This window comes from Schistocerca piceifrons, chromosome 5 (genome assembly GCF_021461385.2).
Source record: "Schistocerca piceifrons isolate TAMUIC-IGC-003096 chromosome 5, iqSchPice1.1, whole genome shotgun sequence".
Lineage (NCBI taxonomy): Eukaryota > Metazoa > Arthropoda > Insecta > Orthoptera > Acrididae > Schistocerca > Schistocerca piceifrons.
In genome coordinates this window covers 509,406,124-509,416,216 of record NC_060142.1, presented here as the reverse complement: position 1 = coordinate 509,416,216, position 10,093 = coordinate 509,406,124, and positions in this window count along the sequence as shown.

Sequence of the window (10,093 nt, the reverse complement as noted above, 5' to 3'; positions counted from 1 at the left end):
TATGGGACTTAACATCTGAGGCCATCAGTCCTCTAGAACTACTTAGAACTACTTAAACCTAGCTAACCTAAGGACATCACACACATCCATGCCCGAGGCAGGATTCGAACCTGCGACCGTAGCGGTCGCGCGGTTTCAGACTGAAACGCCTGGAACCGCTCGGCCATACCGGCCGCCTGAGCGATTTACACAGTGGACTAGTGGGTGTGAGCGAGTTACAGTTAGGGCAACTTGTGGAAGTGATAGGTGAGTTGCACGTTAAAAAAGCGCGCGAATATGTTCGAGAGCCAAACTTTTTGGGAAAATTTCTGAAGGTGCTGAGGAAGTAGAATGAGTCAGCTGGTACCCAGTTCTCAGTCAGAGACTTTTAAACAGGAGCATATTCGCCTTTTTGTACGCTCGTCACGTAATATCCCAATTCCTCTCTCTAATATATGATTATTCGTATATACTTGTAGGGTTTCAGAAGACAAGTGCACAGGAACCACAAGACATAGAGAAAAATGACACATATCAGAATATAGAACGCATCTACAAGTTTCTATTCGTTTTACGCGCTACGGCGTAGTTGCATTAGAGTGCACTCATGTCACAACCTGTAGACAAATCATCTGTTCCCTGTTGTCGCAGCTAATTAGATCGCGCCTGCAGATAAGCAATACAATGAACACGCTTCCAAAGCAGGCTGCTGGCGCGCCTTCCTGACGAATCCTGTCACGACATAAATGAATGGAGCGCATCAGAAATGACACCCATATTGAGCACGTGGTTTATAATATAGGGGAGATGCACCATTCACTGATATGTGTCTAATTTCTGTACGTCTTTGTATTTTCTGTGCAGTGGTAGTCTGAAACCGCTGAGGTACTACATATGGATGACCCCGCGTACTCGAAAAAATCGGAATGACGATAACTACACATCACCTTAGGATCGAGGTTGGAAGGTCAAGTGCAACAAGTATGAAGAAGAGCAATGTCTTAAATTTGAAACTCTTATATGGGAATATGGAACTGATAAAAGCCAATGGACAAAAAATGGTTTAAGTGGCTCTGAGCACTATGGGACTTAACATCTGTGGTCATCAGTCCACTAGAACTTAGAACTACTTAAACCTAACTACCCTAAGGACATCACACACATCCATGCCCGAGGCAGGATTCGAACCTGCGACCGTAGCTGTCGCTCGGTTCCAGACTGAAGCGCCTAGAACCGCTCGGCCACAACGGCCGGCGCCAATGGACAGATACTGAAGATAGTTGCATACTATGCTTAAAACTAGTGTAAATAGGGTGTGAATCTAAATCTTATTCCATCAAATACTACATATATGTAGTAAATTACTCAAAAGGGTCACCGGGTAAACTATTACTTAAGCCCTTAAAAGACAACACTGGTCGCATTGGAGCACTGTAGATGATGTGGAACATACCGTGCCGTGACCTTTCACTGCTGATGTAATACACTTACGGGCCAAAGAAACTGGTACAACTATCTAATACCGTGTAGGCCCTCCTCGAGCACGCAGAAGAGCCTCAACACGACGTGGCATGGACTGGAGTAATTTCTGAAGTAGTGCTGGAGGGAAATGACACCATCAATCCTGCAGGGCTGTCTATAAATGGGGATAGAGATCTCATCTGAACAGCCTGTTGCAAGGCATACAATTTATGTTCAATAAGGCTCATGTCTGCGTTTGGTGGCCAGCGGAAGTGTTTTAACTCAGAAGAGTATTTCTACTGCCACTGTGTAGCAATTCTCCATGTGTGGGGTATCCCATTGTCCTGCTGGAATTGCCCAAGTCCATCGGAATACACAATGGACATGGATGGATGCAGGTGATCAGACAGGATGCTTACGTACATGTCACCTGTCAGAAACGTATATAGATGTATCAGAAGTCCCTTTCAGTCGAACGGGAAAATCTCCACTTCATCGCTACCTCGGAGATCCTGTATCCCACTGCTCATTCGCGACTAGAAGACCACGTTCAGACTCACTGAAATCTTGATAACCTGCCACTGCAGCAGCAGTAACCGATCTAACAACTGCGCCAGACACTTGTCTTATAAAGGCGTTGCCAACCGCAGCTCGCTCGCGCGCTGAACAACACTGGTTACATATGTCATGTGTGTAGGCAGTGAAGCAGCTTAGCTTCTGTTCTTTCGTTGATCTAATTTGTTGGCTATGGGTCCTACCGGTCCGAAGTGGCCTCAGTCAGCGTCTCTTGCTTTAGAGACGCTCTTTACCGACCGCAGAGCCGTATACTGCCTGTTTACGTATCTCTGTATTTGAATACCCATACCTGTACCAGTCTCTTTGGCGCTTCAGTGTACGTCAATAAAGATGCGAATTCCCATGCCCTATGTTTCTATTCCCTCTCTCCAGCATAGTTTATATCTACCTGTGCGTCATCCCAACCTCACATTAAAGAAATTTCACTTCCATCTTATACATGATAGTAAAAAAAAAGTGAAGAACCAAAAGACATGGTCGGATGTCAATGTAACTTTGCACACGTGCGCACCATCGGCTGGTATATGAATGATTAGAGCTGCAAATCTCTGTGACAGGTGGAACGGACACAAGAGTGCATTAGAATCACCACTCTCCATAACTACCGCGGTGACATTGGTACAGTAACCGTAAAAGATCTTTAGATACAGTAAAAACAATCTTGGTTGCACTAGATAGGTTTATTTAATCGTCACACGGGACGCGTTTCACCTGTTATAGGCATCATGAGAAAACCGATAAAAACTCTTGCTAATCGTAACCGAGGTGTCAAACGTAGTTTAAAGTCACATAGTACCGGGAGGTAACAGGCACATAGCAGATAGTCACAGTCAATGCTTCACTACGTCACAGATAAAATTCTACCTATTCGTAACTGAGGCGTCAAATGTGAATACGAGTCCCAAGGAACTGGGTGGAAACCGTCAGACAGCCACTGCCATTGCTTTATTGCATCACTGTTTACAACACTGGCCTGTTTACAACACTATGTGCACGCGCTGTCATGCCGTCAACTTGGCACCTCGGTTAGAAGTAGGACGAATTTTATCGGTGATGTAATGAAGCACTGACTGTGGCTGTCTGGCTGTTATTCTCGGTTCTAAGGGACTTTTAATTATTTTCGATTCCTCGGTCACGACTAGTGAGAGTTTTTATCGATTGATGATACCTAGAATAGGCGAAACACGTCATAACTGAAGATTAAATAAACCTATCTTATGCAACCAAGACAGTTTTTTCTATATATGGAGAAGGCAGAAAATCCTAAGAAATTTTGGTCTTATGTCAAAGCGGTAGGTGGATCAAAACAAAATGTCCAGACACTTTGTGACCAAAATGGTACTGAAACAGAGGATGACAGACTAAAGGCCGAAATACTAAATGTCTTTTTCCAAAGCTGATTCACAGAGGAAGACTGCACTGTAGTTCGTTCTCTAGATTGTCGCGTAGATGGCGAAATAGTAGATATCGAAATAGACGACAAAGGGGTAGAGAAACAATTAAAATCGCTCAAGAGAGGAAAGGCCGCTGGACCTGATGGGATACCAGTTAGATTTTACACAGAGTACGCGAAGAAACTTGCCCCCCTTCTGACAGCGGTGTACCGTAGGTCTCTAGAAGAGCGTAGCGTTCCAAATGATTGGAAAAGGGCACAGGACATTCCCGTTTTCAAGAAGGGACGTCGAACAGATATGCAGAACTGTAGACCTGTATCTCTAACGTCTATCAGTTGTAGAATTTTAGAACACGTATTATGTTCGAGTATAATGACTTTTCTGGAGACTAGAAATCTACTCTGTAGGAATCAGCATGGATTTTGAAAAAGACGATCGTGTGAAACCCAGCTCGCGCTATTCGTCCACGAGACTCAGAGGGCCATAGACACGGGTTCCCAAGTAGATGCCGTGTTTCTTGACTTCCGCAATGCGTTCGATACAGTTTCCCTCAGTCCTTTAATGAACAAAGTACTCCGGTTCGGACGCGATTCAAAAAGCAAGGTGTCCACACACACGACAATACCGGCCAGAGCTCAGAAGTTCCGGCGAGAGAAAAGGTGGCATAATTTTATCCAAAATACGTATTGTTGTCCTTCCATATTTGAGTGACGCTCTAGCGTTCGTATTGACCGTACCTGAAAAGCATATAAAAAAGTTTTAACTAATGCATTCTTGTTATTAGCAGCCAAAAAGTGGTGACAACGATTATTCTATCGGCTGAATACATTCTACGATTTGTACAGATTCTGTTGGTCACAGGATAAAGAGGATAAATTGATCTCATGTTCATAACCCTGCGAGATATTCTATCTGTCTTAAAGTCAATGAATTATTTTGCTGAAGTGGTTACTGAAAATCACAGACTGTTTTTGTATTACAGTATTTTTATCGATCGATCCAATTGTATTTCCTTTACAGATTACTAGCGGAAAATACCTGCATACTGCTTCGTCAGTCAGTTGCCGTCTGCTTGGGAGATGTATGTTTCCCGGTGACAGGAGCAGCATCTGCCGGTCTTTCAATAGGCTGCTGCGACTCTGGAGGAGAAGACGGCTTTCTTGCCTGGGCCGTGCTGCGCTCCGCTGTACTGTGCTGGGGGCCTTAACGGCTCGTAAGGCAGTTTTTATCGCCGCTAATGCCCTGGAAGAGAGTTGTTACGCCGCTCCTACTTGGCGGCCAGTGTAGCGAGGCTTACTGGAAGTTAAACAAGTTTCTTCCTCGCCCTTTTCGCCTCCCGCCGCAGTTTCCGCACACTATTAAGTCGTCGGCTTGCTCCTTCTATAGCCGCGGAGGGCTCAGAGAGGCAAGCAACTTGCTAAGACCGGAATACTCCTTACTGCAAGTATTTTCTTTACGTCTGCTTTACTGAAGAAGTACTTTCTCCAGAACATTTTGACAGAGCACAAAGACAACATTGCACAAGTAATTCTACCAAGAAAACCACAATTTTTTTTACTGAATAATTGCTGGCTCAGAACTGGTTCATTTAAAATGGACATGTTTTAGTACTGCTTTGAATATGTATTTTATATGATACGTACTTAATCCTGGCAATGCTGCATGTTTTATAAACACTGCGCAACCTAGTAAAAGGGTAACTCTTTCGCAAACCCGTAGTTACCTCCCGTTGCGATGCAGAAGTTTGAAAATTGGCTCAAACTTGCCTACAGCCTTCCTCTCTAATGACGCAAAAGCATGGCACCCTGTGACGTCACTCTCGTCCTCGGCGACTATTCAAACAACAAGGTGTGGACGCGTGTGAAAGATAAAAGACCAGAGCTCAGAAGCTTTTTGACGTGTAAGGTGGGTTAATGACGTCACATTGGCACCAGATTCCACCACAGTTCGTCCCAACGCCACTGTGGACGTTTGACACGATGGGAAGGTCGTCACACCTCCTCTTACCCAATTCCCTTCTTCTATTGACGCTTCTGTGATGGAGGTCCGAATCGCAACGCTCAGTGTTGAAATCACGCAGTTTTCTCATAGATGGAAGAGAAAAACATTTCAGGCACATCGCCTCTCAGTACTGACAAGGAAAGGCCGCAGTAAGAGGCAGAAAGGCTGTCAATGAAACCAACCCTTCTCTGGTGACGTCGATTCCCACAGATTTTGCAGTAGAAAACGACCTCAGTGTAGTGAGCAACGGGACGACGTGATTGACAACGTTCAGTGCTGCTGATACAAGTCGTGGACGATTCAACCCGTTTATGAGGACAACGTGGTGTGACGCCTTTGGAGGATAGCACAACCACAATTTTTGCTTTGGTTCAGGGTGCAACCACTAGACCCCGTTCAAAATCATTCGACGAATTTTAAAAGTGATGCGAAGCAGAAAAGAGTGTTTATGATTTTTCAGCTCTTCTGTTTCGCACCCTTTAATGGAGTGATCACGGAAGGGGGGCGGGGCAGGGGAGAGAGCGTCATTGTGACATGCATGAATAAAAATGCAAAGCGCCCGTTAAACATCCCCAGTTCGGCAACACCCTCGACGCCACCCACCTTTGTAGAGTACTTTAAAATTGTACCTTTTCAAAGACGGTCAGTCACGGATTACTAGGCACTGGCGTAACAGCTATCCCTTTCGACACCCCTTACTGGGCGGTTGTTCTGCTACACAGCGCCATCAGCTTAGGGGTGTCGAAATGGCTGCCTGTCACCTGCTAAATAGTATGTATGAATTTTTAAGAGCACAACAAGGGCGCAGAGATGGCATCAAGGGCGCTTCCGAATTGATAGTCTTGAAGGGACACCTTGCCGTTTTATTCACGCTTATGTCAAAGTCGTACCCCCTCTCCCCCCCCCCCCCCCCCCCAATCCCTCCTCGCAGCCTCGTCATCCCCGTCATCCCGCCACAGGGGGACTGAAAAAACATACTTTGCTGTTTCTGATCACGTGGTTTCACACTATCCAGGGTGTAAAATTTTAAGTTGACAAACCAGAGTAACTCAAAAAATAAGCTTCATACGAAAAAATGTGTAGAATCCAAAATTGATTATTTTCGAGGGGCACTGCTAAAATTAGCCCGCCACCCCAGCCCCCTGGGGGTGGGGCGGAAGGAAACTTTAAAATTTCAAATGGGAACCCCCAATTTTTTATTGCAGAATCAGATTCTTCATAAAAAACAACGTACATTTTGTCTTTAACATTTGTTTTGATTCTTTGTAGTTGACGCCGTAATTAAAAAAAATCCATGTTCTCTTTTTTGCGTGGAAAATGGTTACGGATAAATAAAAATACTTGTTTACTTCGTAAATTTTGATTCGCTAAAACTAAAACTCTCCCTCTCTTCCCATAGGGTGGGGTCTGAGAGAGAGGAAATAGAGTTTTACAAATGTTGACCCAAATGAGAACATGGATTTTCTTGAATTAACGCGCTAACTGCCAAGAATCAAAATAAATGTTTAAGACAAAATGTATATAGTTTTTATGTAGTTTTTTTGTAGTTGACGCCGTAATTCAAAAAAATCCATGTTCTCTTTTTTGCGTGGAAAATGGTTACGGATAAATAAAAATACTTGTTTACTTCGTAAATTTTGATTCGCTAAAACTAAAACTCTCCTCTCTTCCCATAGGGTTGGGTTTGAAAGAGAGGAATTAGAGTTTTACAAATGTTGACCCAAATGAGAATATGGATTTTGTTGAATTACCGCACTAACTGCCAAGAATCAAAACAAATGTTTAAGACAAAATGTGCATAGTTTTTTATGTAACGGAAAGTTGGTTAAAACCGGAAGTGAACAGTAACGAAATCCTAGACACAGAATGGAATATATACCGCAAGGATAGGATAAACGCCAATGGTGGAGGAGTATTTATAGCAGTAAAGAATTCAATAATATCCAGTGAAGTTATTAGCGAATGCGAATGTGAAATAATCTGGGTTAAGTTAAGTATCAAAGGTGGGTCAGATATGATAGTCGGATGCTTCTATAGACCACCTGCATCAGCAACCGTAGTAGTTGAGCGCCTCAGAGAGAACCTGCAGAACGTCGTGAAGAAGTTTCGTGATCATACTATTGTAATAGGGGGAGACTTCAATCTACCAGGTATAGAATGGGATAGTCACACAATCAGAACTGGAGCCAGGGACAGAGACTCTTGTGACATTATCCTGACTGCCTTGTCCGAGAATTACTTCGAGCAGATAGTTAGAGAACCAACTCGTGAAGCTAACGTTTTAGACCTCATAGCAACAAATAGACCGGAACTTTTCGACTCCGTGAATGTAGAAGAGGGTATCAGTGATCATAAGTCAGTGGTTGCATCAATGACTACAAGTGTAATAAGAAATGCCAAGAAAGGAAGGAAAATATATTTGCTTAACAAGAGTGATAGGGCACAAATCGCAGAATATCTGAGTGACCACCATCAAACGTTCATTTCTGAGGAAGAGGATGTGGAACAAAAATGGAAAAATTTCAGAAACATCGTCCAGTACGCCTTAGATAAGTTCGTACCGACTAAGGTCCAAAGCGAGGGGAAAGATCCACCGTGGTATAACAATCATGTACGAAAGGTACTACGGAAACAAAGAAAGCTTCATCATAGGTTTAAGAGTAGTCGAATCATAGCTGATAAGGAAAAGCTGAACGAAGCGAAAAAGAGCGTAAAGAGAGCAATGAGAGAAGCATTCAACGAATTCGAACATAAAACATTGGCAAACAATCTAAACAAGAACCCTAAAAAGTTTTGGTCATATGTAAAATCGGTAAGCGGATCTAAATCCCCTATTCAGTCACTCGTTGACCACGATGGCACCGAAACAGAGGACGACCGAAGAAAGGCAGAAATACTGAATTCAGTGTTCCGAAACTGTTTCACTGCGGAAAATCGTAACACGGTCCCTGACTTCAGCCGTCGCACGGACGCCAAAATGGAAAATATTGAAATAAACGATATCGGAATTGAAAAACAACTGCTATCACTTAGTAGCGGAAAAGCATCCGGACCAGACGAGATACCCTTAAGATTCTACAGTGATTATGCTAAAGAACTTGCCCCCTTTCTATCAGCAATTTATCGTAGATCGCTGGAAGAACGTAAAGTACCTAGCGACTGGAAGAAAGCGCAGGTCGTTCCCATTTTCAAGAAGGGTCATAAATCAGATGCGAATAATTATAGGCCTATTTCGCTTACGTCAATCTGTTGTAGAATAATGGAACATGTTTTGTGTTCTCGTATTATGACGTTCTTAGATAATACAAATCTCCTTCATCATAACCAACATGGATTCCGCAAACAGAGATCATGTGAAACTCAGCTCGCCCTATTTGCCCAAGAAATTCACAGTGCCGTAGACACTGGCGAGCAGATTGATGCCGTATTGCTGGACTTCAGGAAGGCATTTGATACGGTTCCGCACTTACGTTTAGTGAAAAAAATACGAGCTTACGGAATATCGGACCAGGTTTGTGATTGGATTCAGGATTTCCTAGAAAAAAGAACACAACATGTCATTCTTAACGGTTCAAAATCTGCAGATGTAGAGGTAATTTCGGGAGTACCGCAGGGAAGCGTGATAGGACCTTTATTGTTTACAATATACATAAATGACTTAGTTGACAACATCGGTAGCTCCGTGAGGCTATTTGCAGATGACACGGTTGTCTACAAGAAAGTAGCAACATCAGAAGACTCGTACGTACTCCAGGAGGACCTGCAGAGGATTAATGCATGGTGCGAAAGCTGGCAGCTTTCCCTAAACGTAGATAAATGTAATATAATGCGCATACATAGGGGCAGAAATCCATTCCAGTACGATTATGCCATAGGTGGTAAATCATTGGAAGCGGTAACGACCGTAAAATACTTAGGAGTTACTATCCGGAGCGATCTGAAGTGGAATGATCACATAAAACAAATAGTGGGAAAAGCAGGCGCCAGGTTGAGATTCATAGGAAGAATTCTAAGAAAATGTGACTCATCGACGAAAGAAGTAGCTTACAAAACGCTTGTTCGTCCGATTCTTGAGTATTGCTCATCAGTATGGGACCCTTACCAGGTTGGATTAATAGAAGAGATAGACATGATCCAGCGAAAAGCAGCGCGATTCGTCATGGGGACATTTAGTCAGCGCGAGAGCGTTACGGAGATGCTGAACAAGCTCCAGTGGCGGACACTTCAAGAAAGGCGTTACGCAATACGGAGAGGTTTATTATCGAAATTACGAGAGAGCACATTCCGGGAAGAGATGGGCAACATATTACTACCGCCCACATATATCTCGCGTAATGATCACAACGAAAAGATCCGAGAAATTAGAGCAAATACGGAGACTTACAAGCAGTCGTTCTTTCCACGCACAATTCGTGAATGGAACAGAGAAGGGGGGATCAGATAGTGGTACAATAAGTACCCTCCGCCACACACCGTAAGGTGGCTCGCGGAGTATAGATGTAGATGTAGATGTAGATGTAGATGTAGATGTAGAATCTGATTCTGCAATAAAAATGGGAGTTCCCATTTGAAATTTTAAAATGCCTCCCGCCCCACCACCAGGGGACTGGGGTGGCGGGATAATGTTAGCACCAGCAGATGTCCCCCTCTAAAATAATAAACTTTGGATTCTACACATTTTT